Below are 14,778 nucleotides of genomic sequence, written 5' to 3' on the forward strand. Positions count from 1 at the left end.
TCTGGGCCAGATTCACAAGGACACCTATCCTCTCCCAGAAGACATACTCTTGATTTTAGGGCTTTATGCGTCCGTCTGCAAATGATAAGAGGTCGGTTCAGTTCAGTCATAACAGACTTTAAAGAGAATCATTGATAGCTTTTCTATAGTAGCTGACAAAGCATTCCAGTTCTACCTGCAGCCCTATTAATGCAGTTTGAGGGTGTGACGTACCTTAAAAGATCTTATAAAGAGGGAGTATCTACCAGCATATAAGGACAGCACTGAAAATAGCCACAGCTTTTTATGACAAATAATCTTTTCCACCCTTGGCATCTGCTGTGATTCAGTCATTACTCAGAAGGGAGAGAGCCTCTAGTGAATGAATCATCAGGCTGCATCCTGTAGCAATTTTGTTTTCTCTAGTGGTCTCCACAGAAGAAATGATGAGTCCCAACCTCTGCAAGCCAGGAGGATCCAGCTGGGAGCAATACTACCAGAGGCAAATGAGTAAATGAGTGAAAAGAACAAGGCCATACATGACACCATGTACATTCCCCAGCCTTGACTACACATAAGCATAGGCCTTTGTGTAACGTGTGTAAGGAGTCACACAGTAGTCAGTTAGTCTATTCACGTCGATAAAGTAACTTTTGTTTAAATCTTTAGAGTACAGAATGTTTGGCAAAGGGCATCCTTTAGAAACAGAGAAATGTGTTGGCTAAGTGAGTTACTCAAGCAGAAGATTTCTGTCCTCTTTCAAGTTATTCAGTTCACTTTTCGCTAACAATGCACAGTCTTGAAACACAGCTGACTGCATTTATAAGAAATATAAGAATGTTGGAGCTTTAGTCAAATCGTAATCAAGTGTACTCTCAGTATAAGCATGGCATTTTACAAGAACTGTTCTGAATGGGTCCTTTAATCTCATTAATGAACAATAATTTCTAAAAGCCAGGCAAGAATGACATGAATCTGAGACTGCCAAATTGCAGCACATCTGCTGAGGTCTGAGGTGTACAGGGAAGCCTTCATTTTTGTTTGAGATTTATGATTGGAAGTCATAGAGAAGAGGCCATTTTTCCTTACTTTGCTTTCCTCATCTCAAATAAAACTTCTGTTGGTAAAAAAAAAGGGAAAAAAAGACACGTGAAAGGCTGCATGTCTGCATAAAAGGACAGTAAGCACTCAAGTCAGCCATGTTAATGTTCTAGTCAATTGTTTCCCCTTGAATTCTTGTTACAGATAAAATTAAGCAATGTTTTTTCAGCGTGTAACCTCAGTTAGACGTCCTTTTGCCAAGTCTCGTGAGAGGAAGGTCTGCTGTTTCCTGGGTTCAGTCAGAACTGCTTCACACCTCATTCACAAACTGTGTGAATTTTCTAAAGCCAGTAAAAGAGAAAACATTGGCAAAAGGATGCCACCCCTCTGCCAAATATCACACAAATGAGAATAAACAGGCTTCACATTACAGCACCATTGATCCAGAAGTATATATTTTCACAGAAAAATTAAGCTATATTGTCTTTATTTTTTATGTTATCAGCATTAGCAGATCATTTGCTAGAGATATAGATCTTATAATGGAGTTATGACTGCTCTTTCTTTCAAACAGCATCATAAAACTGTCAATCAAGCAAATTAAAATACTTCTCTTTAAAGCAGGTATACCTATACACATACATATACACACGTATATGTATATGTACCTTTATAAATACATACAATTACCTCCATGAAAAAAAAGCTAGAAAAGTATATTCTATGTAATATTTAAGTTTATATGGGAAACACTTGCAAATGGGATTTACACTTAGGGAATAAACTGATTTTTTTCATGAGAGTAGAAAGGTATCATCAAGAACTGAGTGGTTCAACATATTCATAAGCAAATTAGATAAAAGTATCATGGCGATACGATAACAGCTTCTGAAAACACAGAACTGTTTGGGACAGTCAAACTGAAGTCAACTATAAAGTTTTACAGTAGGACCTCTTGATATTACATCACTGAGAAACAAAATGGCAGAAGAAAGCCAATGTGATAAATGCACATTTTGTACTTAGGAATAAAATAATCCCAGTTTCACACACTAGGTCATCTGTGTCTTTCCTCTTCTGCTTGTGGGTAGCCCTTCAAAGACACCAAGATCCACCCAAGACTACTGAGGGAGCTGGCGGAGGACTTTGCCAAGACACTCTCCATCACTTATCAACAGGAGAGACCCCAGTTGACTGGAGGCTTGCCAATGTGTTGCCCATCTGCAGGAAGGTCTGGAAGGAGGATCTGAGGAACTATCAGCATGACCTTGGTGCCAGGAAATGTTGTGGACGAGATCATCCTGGGTGCCACCATACGGCATGTACAGGACAGCTAGAGGATCAGGCTTAGCCAGCATGTGTTCATGAAAATCAGGTCCTTCCTGACCAACCTGATCTCCTATGACCAGGTGACCCACCCAGTGGATGAGGGAAAGGCTGTGGATGTTAGTTACGTTGACTTCAATAAAGCCTTTGACACTGTCTCCCACAGCATCATCCTAGAGAAGCTGGCAAGCTGGCATAACTTAGACAAGTGTACTTTTTGCTGGGTAAAAAACTGACTGGGTGGCCAGAGAGTCCTGGTGAATGGAGTTAAATTCAGTTTGTAGCCGGTCAAAAGCGTTGTCCCAAGGGCTCAGTGCTTGGACCAATTCTGTTTAATATCTTTACCCATGATCTGGATGACAGCATTGAGTGCCAAGTGGGGCAGGAGAGCTGACCTGTTTGAAGGCAGGAAGGCTTTGCAGAGGGATCTGTACAGACTGGATTGATGGACCAAGGTCAGCTGTATGGAGTTCAACACGGCCAAGTGCTGGGTCCTGCACTTCAGACACAACAACCCTGTGCAATGCTCCAGGCTTGGAGAAGAGTGGCTGGAAAGCTGACTGACAGCAAAGGACCTGAGGGTGCTAGTTGACAGCAGCTGAACACGAGCCAGCAGTGGCCCTGGTGGCCAAGAGGGTCAACAGCATCCTGGCTTGGATCAGCAATGGTGTGGCCAGCAGGAGCAGGGAAGAGATTGCTCCCCTGTAGTTGACACTGGTGAGGCCTCACCTTGAATCCTGGGTTCAGTTTTGGGCCCCTCAGTACAAGAAGGATATTGAGGGGCTGAAACATGTCCAGAGAAGGGGACAGAGCTGGGGAAGGGTCTGGAGTACAGGCAATGTGGGGAGCAGCTGAGGGACCTGGGTTTATTAATCTGGAGAAGAGGAGACTGAGGGGAGACCTCATCACTCTCCAGAGCTCTCTGAAAGGAGGTTGGAGTGAGGTGGGTGTTCATCTCTTCTCCCAAGTGACAAGTGACGGGATGAGAAGAAATGGCCTCAAGTTGTGCCAGGGAGGTTTAGATTGGATATTCGGAAAAACTTTCTTACCAAAAGAGTGGTGAAGCACTGGAAGAGGCTACCAAGGGCAGTGATGAAATCTCCATCCCTCAAGGGGTTCATACCCTTAGGGACATGATTTAGTAGGCATGGTGGGGTTGGGTTGACAGTTGGACTGCATGATCTCAAAAGTCTTTTCCAACCTCAATGATTCTATGATTCTGTTCTATGATCCCAGGCAGTGCAAGTTCCTAAAGTCTTGAAATGTGAGAGTGCCTGGGTACTCCTCCGCACAGAGGAGCATATAGGGAGCATGTAGGGGCTGTCTTTTTATAGGATGTAATACATATTTCAGCTTGTGCACGATAGTTACTTCCTTAAGCAGTCACTGATCCTTGGTGCAATCCTTCACAGCCTTGACATCTAATGGTTAATCATTTTTTTGCATTCTTAGGCTCTTTCTTAAATGTCAACTTTCTCACACTCATGATGATGTCTTCAGATGTTATGAAACCTCCTGAGGCTGAGAGAAAAGCCAATGATGCAACCTCCTTCTGCCAAATGAAATTTCACAATTTGTTCTTCAATGTTTGCTTTGACTTCAAAAAATATATACTACGTGTTTCTACATCCTTCTTAAATGGAACTTAACGTTACTGAGAACCAAGCTACAAAGCCTAAGAAAATATTCTCTGCAGGGACAGGGTGGAGGAGTCTGTTGAGTCTCTGCCAGCTGCTCTCCGTTTTCTTTCATCCTGTGTTTATCCTTGGTAGAGATATTAACTCCAGCATCCAAACAACCAGTAGCATCGTTTCTAACAAACAGAAATGTCCACTGAGTCTAAACTCATACTTCTCCTTCTTAATGAGGATGAAAAACCCAACAAGCAGTGGGGCAAGAGTGAAGAAAGGTGCACATAGACACAAGGAAGCAGCTATCATCTTTCTTCAGCTCTCAATCTGTGCACATACACAAAGAAAGAAAGAAAGATGCAATGTTGGCCATTTAACAGCGTGACATTAATCTTATTTCATCCTGTTTTCTCAGCAGGTTTCTCCTATTGTAATTCTTCCTAAATTCATTTGGAAGCCAAAATAGCTGGAGAACACATTAGACCCATAACTGAGCAGTGAATAATTGTACAGCACTCACAGGTGAAAGAAAATTCTCTTCTCAACTGAGACTGGAGAGAAGATGGCTGTGTTTGAAGGATATGACATACATCACGGTTACAATACCTACCTCTGTTCCACACAAAGAAACACCGACAGCTCCAGAGGTTGCTGCTAGGGGGGAACGACAACATTTCTGGACTTCCAGACAAGAGATCCTGCAAAACAAAAACAAGCTACAGACACAGAGGTCAAAATTTCCCAGTGATGTCATGAAGTTGTGATGTGATCCATTACTACAGCTCTGCCTTACAAAAGGAGGTGGTTATTCAAGGATGAAGCAGGTGTGGATAATTCTGGTGATTAACACCTGCACGGTCATTGAATGTTCTGGTTTAACTTCCTAAAGGTTTAGAATCTTTGCTGGTTATTTCATCAAATGTCCTGCTGTCTTTATTGGTCTCTGTAGAAGGGACAGACTCTTACAAACACAGATAATTTTTCACAGGGTTGTATGAAGATACAGGCAGATTTGACCCTGAGGAAGTTGAAGCATCTTTGGAACTGCATGTTCTACCAGGGGACCAAAGAGAAATATGTTGGGCAGACCTTTTTCCTGCTGCTCATATCATTCATTATTCCCAAGTCTTAAAACTATGTTCTTTTCAGAAAATTAAAAAGATACCAAGGCTCAAATATAAATTGGATTTATTCAGGTTAGAGGGACTAACTAATATAATAGGTACTTCAAAGCAGAAGCTTTCCAGTAATGAAAAAAAGTCATTGAAACTGAATAATATAGGGTGGAAGGGACCTCTGGAGGTCCTAGATCAAATGTCACTCTCTTAGTCAATATTAGGGAGCTACGTGGCTGCTTTTTTTCCCTTATATACTGAACCTCTGGCCTTTGATAGCTGCCCCTGTAGTCAGTAACCAATACTGAGTAAAGAAAAGTACCATTCACTTCTCCAAAGCCAGGTGTGGGTTATGCAAACAACTCTTGATCTGGCTATATTTGTTGTATGCACTGGTGTAATATCCTAGCCAAAGGCTGTAACACTGAATTTTCACACCAAGATTCATGTTATTGTTTTTTTTCTGAACAGAAGCCATGAACTCCACAAGAAATGCCTTTATTTTTCAATATGGAGATTTCAATGATAAACAAGCAATTTTGTAAGGAGAAAGAACTTGCATGTATCACAGCAAACACTAGGTATCTAATATGTTAGGCAGTGTAATTACTGAGTTTGGTTTCCTACAGTGAATTTACATCTGACTTCCCCAGAGAGAGGAGTTAACATCTGTTCTGGATCTTTTATTTGTTTAGTAGTTTCTTGCTTATAAATGTAGAATTGTTAGGGTTGAAGTAGATTTTGCACCAGAAACAGGAAAAAAAAAAAAAAAGAAGAAGGAAATTGATTACAGGTTTTGTGAAGTATAAGATATGTGGACACATGGATACCTAGTCAAAGTTTCCATGAACTAACCAAATATCAGCATAGGGAAGGTCCTGTACCTTATTGTATCATTCTCAAGACAGAAAGTGACATTTTTTCCTTCTTCCAGTAACATTTGTTTCCTTAATTTCAAGCTCTGTACAAGTCAGAGCTCTTTGGCTTCTCCCTTCAGTTCCCACAATTCACCAGAGGAATCAGAACGAAATTTAATTCATACTAGAAGTTACTTATTTCATGATAACTCATTCCATGTAGCCCACCCAAAACCCAGATGGTAACAGCCTTCAATTACTGTTGACATAAATTGGATATGAAACAGATGTGGAAAGCCAAATGTAAATATGATTGCCTGAAACAGACTTCAATATCTACTGTAGAAGGTATCCTTTAGTGGCAAAGTTTTCCTGTTACACTTCCAGCACTGCTATGAATTCCCACTCCAGGAATATATAGAAATAGTCTATATTATTAACTTTGATATAAACTAGTATATGTCAGTTGTTTCTGCCTAATCCTGTTAAGCTAAACTAACACTTCACTTACGATGCCTTTAAAGATTTTCCTTCAGGTCTAATCACATTTTCTTGTGTTGTTTCTGATTTATTCGCTACTTGCTTGTCAGCAACAGTGCCTAATGTTTCTCCCTCCCATAGCTCTGCCACTTATTGCTCCAGGTCTTGCATTTACTACCTGATGCCAAGGAAATCTCTTGGGCTGTAAGGTTAGACCTTTATCATGCCATATGTGTGTGTTTTCAGCAGTGGCGCACATTATTTTGGCTCTCTGCTTCCACAGAGGAGCCTAAATGTTTCTTAGATTTTCCTACATGATAACATGGAGTCACATATACCAGGTACAACAAGGTTTTATCTACAATTTCAGCATAACTGTATGTGAAAAAGCATATTAACTTTATTGTGTTTTCATTCCAAGTTTCTCTGCCAAGCATATTTCCAAATAATTGCAGCCATTATGTTTTAGCTGAAATAATTGCAATGTAATGAAGTACTGTATGAATATTCATAGCAGTTTGCCAGCCAATTAATTTTTTTTTGTTAACTTTCACTTCCACAGTTTGTGTTCACTTAGATACAGGCATGAATAAAAAACCAAACAACTGGTCAGAAGTTATCTGATTTCCAAAATTTCAGATTCGGAGGAGTTTGGGTTTTATTGGTTATTCAAAACTTTATGTCTGTAGATAGCCTGTTGTCTCCACAGAATCTCTATTCCAATCCACTCGGCCCCTTGAGCCCCAAGGATGAAGATGCTGCCAAGACTTCCAAATCTACCCCCAACTGACAAAATTATCTTATCCAGGGCAACTTCTTGGTATTGTTGACTGAGCTTGCAAGGTCTTGTACTCAACTTGAAGATATTGCTCCATTTGAATGTTACACAACGGCTTATGAACATCTCACGTACTCAATCAGTTTTGAAGGCTCAGGGAAAATAGAAATCTAGTCCTGTGTCCCTGATCAAGGCAGTGGGGGATGGAACTGGATGATCTTTAAGGCCCCTTCTAACACAAACCGTTCTATGATTCATTCTAACTCAGGGCAAGCAGCAAGTAGTCTACAGGGAGGCTGGTAAGAGAAAAACAGGAACACAACAAGCCCTTGTTATGCACAAGGAGTTGATCTGGTAGAGATAACCCTTCAGTGCATATGTTTGACTTTAGCACACAGTATTTTGACAAAATGATACAGCATACTTTGAAAAAAAAATAATTATTTTTCATTTGATATATATTTTGGTACATTATAATACAAATCTAGCAGAAGAAATCTTTTCACTCCCTATTGACAATGTTGAAGACAGCTGATGTCTGATTACACTGAATGAAATCAGTGTCAACCAGCCACTCTAATTTCTGAAGCCTATTGTATGCTCCAAAAACTTATCAGCATGCAGACTGGATAATGGGACAGCAGGGTAGCGGGAGAGGCTTTTATTACAGGTGATGGATAGATTTGGCCGTACTGTGATGATTTAAGACGTGCTCCATCAAGCCCTGCCACCAGCTCAATGAAGTGGGGAAGGAGGAATCCCATCTTCGCTCTGCTCCAGGAGTGGAGACAGGGAGGGCCCAGCAGCAAGGCACACCCCCATCACCTTTCTTTGCCTGCACAAAGCAGAGGGGTAGGAGCACAGTGACAGCACATCACAGATAAAGGGCGATCCCAGGCTGAAGCCCCTACGAAAAACCTGCATGGGATCCTGTTCTTCCAACAAGACTAAAGCTTCTTGTGAGAGTCAACCTGGAGTCTTGTGTCCAGTTCTGGAAACCTCAGCATATGAAGGACATGGAATTACTGGAAAGGGTCTAGAGGAGGCCACAAAGATGATCAGAGAGCTGAGGCCCCTCTGCTATGAGGACAGGCTGAGAGAGTTGGGGTTGTTCAGCCTGGAGAAGAGAAGGCTCCGGGGAGGCCTTAGAGCAGCTTCCAGTACCTGAAGGGGCGTACAAGAGAGCTGGGGAGGGACATTTTACGAAGACATGGAGTGACAGGATGAGGGGAAATGTCTTTAAATTGGAAGAGGGAAGATTTAGATTTGAAGAAATTCTTCACGATGAGGGTGATGAGGCCCTGGCAGAGGTTGCCCAGGGAAGTTGTGGCTGCCCCATCCGTGGAGGTGCTCAAGCCCAGGCTGGATGGGGCTTTGAGCCCCAGATCCAGTGGGAGGTGTCCCTGCCCATGGCAGGAGGTGGAACTGGATGGGCTTTAAGGTCCGTTTAAACCCAAATTGTTCCATGATTCTATGATCTCCCGCCTTCACAGTTTATTTTTTAATTTTACATCCCTACTCAAAAAAAGAATTAGTAGTACCTCGTGATGTAAAACTGAAGGCTGCAGACCATTGGAGGGAAATTTTTTGCAGGCCCTGCCCCAGACTGAGATCTAAAGTAAGGTGTGAAAACTACATCTGTCATCCACAAAAGGCAACTGTGGACCAGACTTTGGGCCTCAGCATGTTATTTACCCTCCCTGACCCACACCCAAGCCTCTTGCATGACTGCAGTCTTCAAGCATCCATGGAAACGTATTGATGACACACAGTCAGTCTGCAGCTGAGCTGAGGACCAAGGGCAGAATATTTATGAATAAGACTGAAGAGATGATCAGATTTTTTTGTACTATACTTCAGAGTTAAGTTGCAACTGAATACAGAATATATTTTCTATTTGATCAGATGAAACACAGTATTTATTAAAGGCTGGTATAAAAACAAAGAAGATAAAGGAAAACAGTGCTCTGAATTTAAAATTATTCTGTATTTCTAAAATGTAAAGTACTTGCTTTAGTGAGGTCTTAACTCCCTCACGAGTCTGATCCGTCTGAATTTCCACTGAAGTAATGAGGATCTGAAGGTCCTTGCTGCCTCACTAGAAAGACAGAGAATTTAAAAGACTGGAGCCTTAATTAGATTGGTCTTGCCCACTGAATCTTTTTTTAAACACAAGTTAATTACGTAAATACATTAAAAAAGAACATAAAGTCACCACTATGTAACATATATAGTAAACATGAAAGAGAATGTGGTAGTTCAGCACAGAGCAGGTCAGAAATAAGGCAGTGTTACCAAGTTATAAGAGTCCTTCTAAAAGGACACCCCCTCTTACCCTAAATCTAACCTACCATGTTTTCTGAAAGAGCCTCTTTTCTGATGAACTTCCCAAAAAAGCTGCTACAAACAGCTGCCTTCCCCCTTTGTTTCTGTGCAGGCGAACACAGTTCACAGTCGGTTTGGAGAGCACAAAGTGATTGCTATGTTTATGAAATCCTATTCCTGTTAGTCAAGGAAATGAGCTTGACTCACCAGCTTGTTTATGAGTTTTGCTTTATGCAAGCTACTGCCTACCTCAAACTGCTGACCCACCAACAATGCTCAACACTTCTGCTCAGAGGGGATTTGCTCAAGGTGAGTTTCTGTTTCTGCGAAGCACTCCTGATTCTTCAGAGGCAGTGTCTTTACGGTTTAAATTAGTACAGTGAAAGTGGCTGACAGGCCTCGTATGGCACAGACATGTAACCACAACAATGCAGCTCAGCACCCCTGTAATATTCTTAGCTTGTTTATCCAGTGAGAGTTCTGAGCACTCCCTTCCCATGCCAGTGCCTTGCCAGCAAACGTACAACAGCAGAATTGCTGCCTTTAAATTCAGGAGTGACTCCACAGACTTCAAATTTAATCAGTGCCTTAAAATTAGGCTTTTATATCCAGACCTGAAGAGCTAGAAGGTAAATCCTCAAGGATTCTGAAGCAATTTTGATTATTGGTTTGAAACAGTCTGAGGTCTCAGCATTGGAACAATAGTAGACTTAGCTTACTGGAGAAAAGAGAAAAGAAAAAAAAAACATTTGAATCACTTGCAGAAATCTTGATTTGAATGTTTCTTTTCGGGCTCTACTTTCCACTGGACATGGACTGGAAAACTTTAATAAGACTTATCCCCCTCTCCTTTCCAAGGGTGCATAGCACATGACTGAAGACTATTGTTTACCTTCCCTTTGTTTTAGCCTAGCTTAGTTTGGAAACTGAGGCTGGAAGTTAAAAGCCCTACAAAATACATTTCAGCATGAGTCAGAGATTTTTTTTTTGCAGTTAACCGAAGGGAAGTCAGAGAAGAAGAGAAACCACCCTCTATCTTCTGTACATAGAGTTCACTGATGAAGATACGATAAGAAAATTGCACATATGAATGTACAGCTATATTGCTTGTGTGCACATGCAAGCTTACACACCGTTTGAATTTAAGCCCATTTTCAAATGCTTACTTCTGGGGATTTTAAGCCTCTTAGGTAAGCATAATGTTACTACAGACTATGGGATAATATAAAAAGAACAGAACAACAACAATTTAGCAATTGCCAGCTTTTCTTTCTTGCTTTTCAGATATCTGAAATTGTACTTCCTTTTTAAAGAATAAAACCCTAATTATATCCCTTCTTTCTTTATAAAAGGGATGTTCTGTGGGTGCTGCTGAAAGGCATTTAAATAAATTTTCCTCTCATCATCCCATCTACCAGGTTTCTCTCATCTGTACTTTTCTGCTCCTTGTTATTTCTAGGGGATAGTGAGATCATAGAATCATAGCATCATGGAATGGTGTGGGTTGGAAAGGGCCCTAAACCCCATCCAGTTCCATCCCCCCTGCCACGGGCATGGACACCTCCCATTACAGCACAGATAGTGATGAGTCTTGTACTCTTCTGCACTAAAGCATCCAACTCGTCATTTTGCCTCATGCTGGCACTCGCACTCAGCTGGCCTTACAGTAAGGCAGCTCAGGGAGTTAAACTGCCAAAAAAACAAGCACAAAAAAGTAGTTTCCTGCCAGTGTAGCTCCCCCCTTTGCTGCCCGCAGTGGGAATGGAGGAGAGGCAAGAACCACACCACCGCAGCTAACGTTCAGTAGGTCAGCTCAAGGGGCATTGCCTGACGATACCCTCAGCCCAATTACGTCGGACCCAATTTGTTGTGTAACATTTATTTTCTGGCACTGGTGAGCTTTGAGCATGCTAGAAATGCTTCAAGCGCGGCCCCGTCCCCAGCGGCTGCCAGCAGCAATAAATATAGAATGAATCCAGCCTGCTCACAGTTCATATTGAGGTACTGTGTCAACAGCCTGTGATCTGAGGAATGCTTTTTGGACCACTCTCAATTTCCTGAAGGACAGTGCAATAACCAGGTCACAGTGTGGTGGGCTCTCCTATTTCCAGCTGCTGAATCAAAGGGAAAGAAAGAGAACAGGAATTCTGTCTATCCGCTCCTCCAAGCCAACTGTGCCCACCGACATTAGCACTTCATGGATATTCTGCAGCTGCAATAAAGGGGTCTACTTTATTCCCACTTGAAGTGATTTTCCCTCAGTATCCCTATTTGGAGCTTATAGAAGCTTCTAATGTGATAAGAAACCTGAGGGATAAACGAAATTACTCAAGAGCTCTCTCACACTGCTTGTTTTCTCATTCCTACCCTGAGTTTATGGTAATATAATGTCATTCGGGCCATAAAATCCTTCTTTCCTCTCCTTTAGACTTTCATAGCTTTCTGCTATCACTCTACTTCACACTACGGCCTGCAGTCTTCTCTCTCCTGGTTATCATCAGATGAACAAGATGTTTTTACCAGCCTCTTTGCTGGTCTGCAGAACAGTCTTTGTTTCCCCAGTTCTCCTCCGCTTGAAATCAATCTATGTGGCAACCTCATCAGCATTGCTGCTGAGAAACTCTTGCCTCATCTCTCACATCTTTGCATCTTGGAAGTGCTACCCACCACACCTGCAATCTCAACAGAGTTGGGCAGTCAGTTCCCTGAGGAATGATTGCATATAGAAGGACAAAGGCAAGGGCAGATGAGTGGGGTCATCTAGATCTAAAAGGATGATCAGCCCTCCAAGGGAATTTACATTCCTGGTGGAAGATAAGAGAAAAGCTCGACTGAAAAAAAAGCCCAGCAATTAAGAAGAAGAACCTGGGAGTCCTTGATTTTGAACACCAAAGATCATCCTATTCATTGCAGAGGAAAACAAACACTCATCTGCAGAGAAAACTCACAGAAGAAATGCAGTTTAAAGACACAGAGCTGTAATGTCTTTTGAAAACACAGAGGCAGAAAATAAAATGATTAAATGTGATTAAATGGTCATTTCTAACACACTTTTTGAAATATTAAAATATGCCTAATTTTTAAAAAGTTTGAGGGAAATTCAATACCCTGATGTTAAATTTCTTTTTTTCCACCATCAATCTAAAAAAAATAATATTTTTTGAGCTGAAAAAAAAATCATAGGATGTGAATTCAAAGTGAAACATTCCTTTTCATTGCCTTAGCACTCCCCCTAAAAGGAAAAAATAATCTATTATAGATCTATTTACTTTAAATGAACCTCATTTCAGGTATTGGTATCTGCTTTCTGGAAATCAGTTGCTTCAGTCTGGGCATACAAAAATCAAGGAGTCAAAAACTACCTGTTGTTTTCAGAAACTCTTTTCCTCATTAAAAAAAAATCCTACCCCACACTGTTCAGGTATAAAAGATAATGTGTCTTTTCAGGGTCTCAGTACAGATTAGCAAAGGGCTTATCTGACACAGCACAAACTCTGCAAGTAAAAGGCAGTCAGATAGATTGAAATATATCCCCCTGGATGGTGCAAACTGTTACAAGAAGCAGAGATATGCTGAAGAGCAGCAGCTGGAGGTCTGGGCTCATCCGTGGAAGACGAAACATGCCAGTTAAGCAGCTTGTACCCAAGGTTTTCTACATGGAACTGAAGTCCACGAAGTTTCTCCAAACAAAGCTCAAGGAGACTCAGACTTTGTGCTCCACAGGAGATTCCACAAATGTTTTTTTCACCTCCTGACACACTAGTGAGCTCCCTCCAACAACATCAAACAAGTCCCAATCTCTGATAGTGCTAATTACATCAATGATAACAAACTGCAGCTGGTTTTACAATGAGAGAGGGAATTTTGAGACATGAGGACAGCATTATACACATGAAACCACTGGCAAAGCCATGAACTTTCCCAAATTAAACCAAAGGATTTGGGGTTACTTGGGTTAATAATGCACATGAGCACATTTTAACTGTCAGAACTGTAATCAGAATTCCATCATATAATTTGGAGTCATGTGAGAAGAAGGGGGCAAAGAACTGGGACTGGATTAATGGTTTCTGCGATCCACACAGATGGAAAAGGACTCCAACAGGTCTGTGCTTTAAATCAACACACTCCAGTGCTGATGCTGCACTTTAAATCTACATTGCATGCTAAGTAGTCACTTTTAGCTTGGATTAAATTCTTCCCAAATCCATTTAAATCCTAGAACGGATAAAGCCAACCAACCAACACCAGCAGCAGTGCAAGTTTTTGTTACATTTGAGGGGGTTCATTTTGCATTTGTTTGGGTTTTTTTTTTACCTGTTTGTTTGCTTTTGACATAGTTTTGGGAGCAGAGGAAACACATGGCTTGTGAATATCCACTGCTTCCCCAGTGTGCGGGAAACCCACAAAGGCACGGGTTCACACAGCTGCCAGACATGGAGGGGGAGACTGCTGGGCTACTGGGGGGCTGCTGGAGGGTCTGAGGGCTACTGTGGGCTGTTGGAGGTCTGCTAGGACCTGCTGGGAGGCCACTGGGAGGACTAGGGGATGCTGGGGGGGATGCTAGAGGGGATGCCTCAGGCCTGTGGCTGCTGGAGGGAGTCTGTGGGATCTGGTTAGAGGCTGCTGGGTGCTGATGGGCTGCTGTTGTGCTGGAGGCTGTGACGGAGCTGCTGGGGGCTTGGGGACTGCTGGTGGGCTGGGAGCTGCAGAGGAGCTGAAGCCTTACTAGGGGCTGCTAGAGGGCTGCTGGGGGTCTGGGAGATGCTGGGTGGCTGCTGCAGGGGAGTTGAGGGCTACTGGGGCTTTCTGGGTGCTGGGGTGCTGCTTGAGGCTGCTGGGGGGCTGTTGGGAGAGCTGTAGGCTCTGGAGAGCTGCTAATGGGCTAGGGGCCGAGGGAAACTGGGTGTTGCTGGAGAGCTGCAGGGCTACTGAGGGGCTAGAGGATGCTGGGGGCTACCAGGGGGCTGGTTAGGGGCTGTTGCATGGCTGGAGGCTGCAAGGTGGCTGCTAGGAGTTTGGGGGCTGCTGGTGGGCTGCAGGGGAGCTGTGGGCTGCTGGGAACTGCAGGAGGAATGCTGGGGGCTGCGACTGGGGTTTGCTAGGGGGTTACTGGTAGGCCTGGAGGCTGAAGGGGCTGGAAACTGGGGTCTGATGAGGGGCTGCAGGGGAGCTGAGGGATATTGGAGGCTGCTGGTGGGCTGCTGGAGGTCTGGGGGCTGCTGGGGGTCTGGTGGAGGTTTCTG

At 42.7% G+C, this 14,778-nt stretch overlaps 1 long non-coding RNA gene across 1 annotated transcript; it reads right to left on the reverse strand.

The window, feature by feature from the left end:
* Nucleotides 1-872: 872 nt before the first annotated feature.
* On the reverse strand, nt 873-9,705 carry LOC128850536 (uncharacterized). Its single transcript, XR_008447964.1, has 3 exons — nt 9,559-9,705; nt 4,588-4,675; nt 873-4,304 (listed from the first exon to the last, which is right to left on the reverse strand). It is a non-coding gene; the product is annotated as an uncharacterized LOC128850536 (long non-coding RNA).
* Nucleotides 9,706-14,778: the final 5,073 nt, after the last annotated feature.

Source organism: Cuculus canorus, chromosome Z (assembly GCF_017976375.1).
Source record: "Cuculus canorus isolate bCucCan1 chromosome Z, bCucCan1.pri, whole genome shotgun sequence".
NCBI lineage: Eukaryota > Metazoa > Chordata > Aves > Cuculiformes > Cuculidae > Cuculus > Cuculus canorus.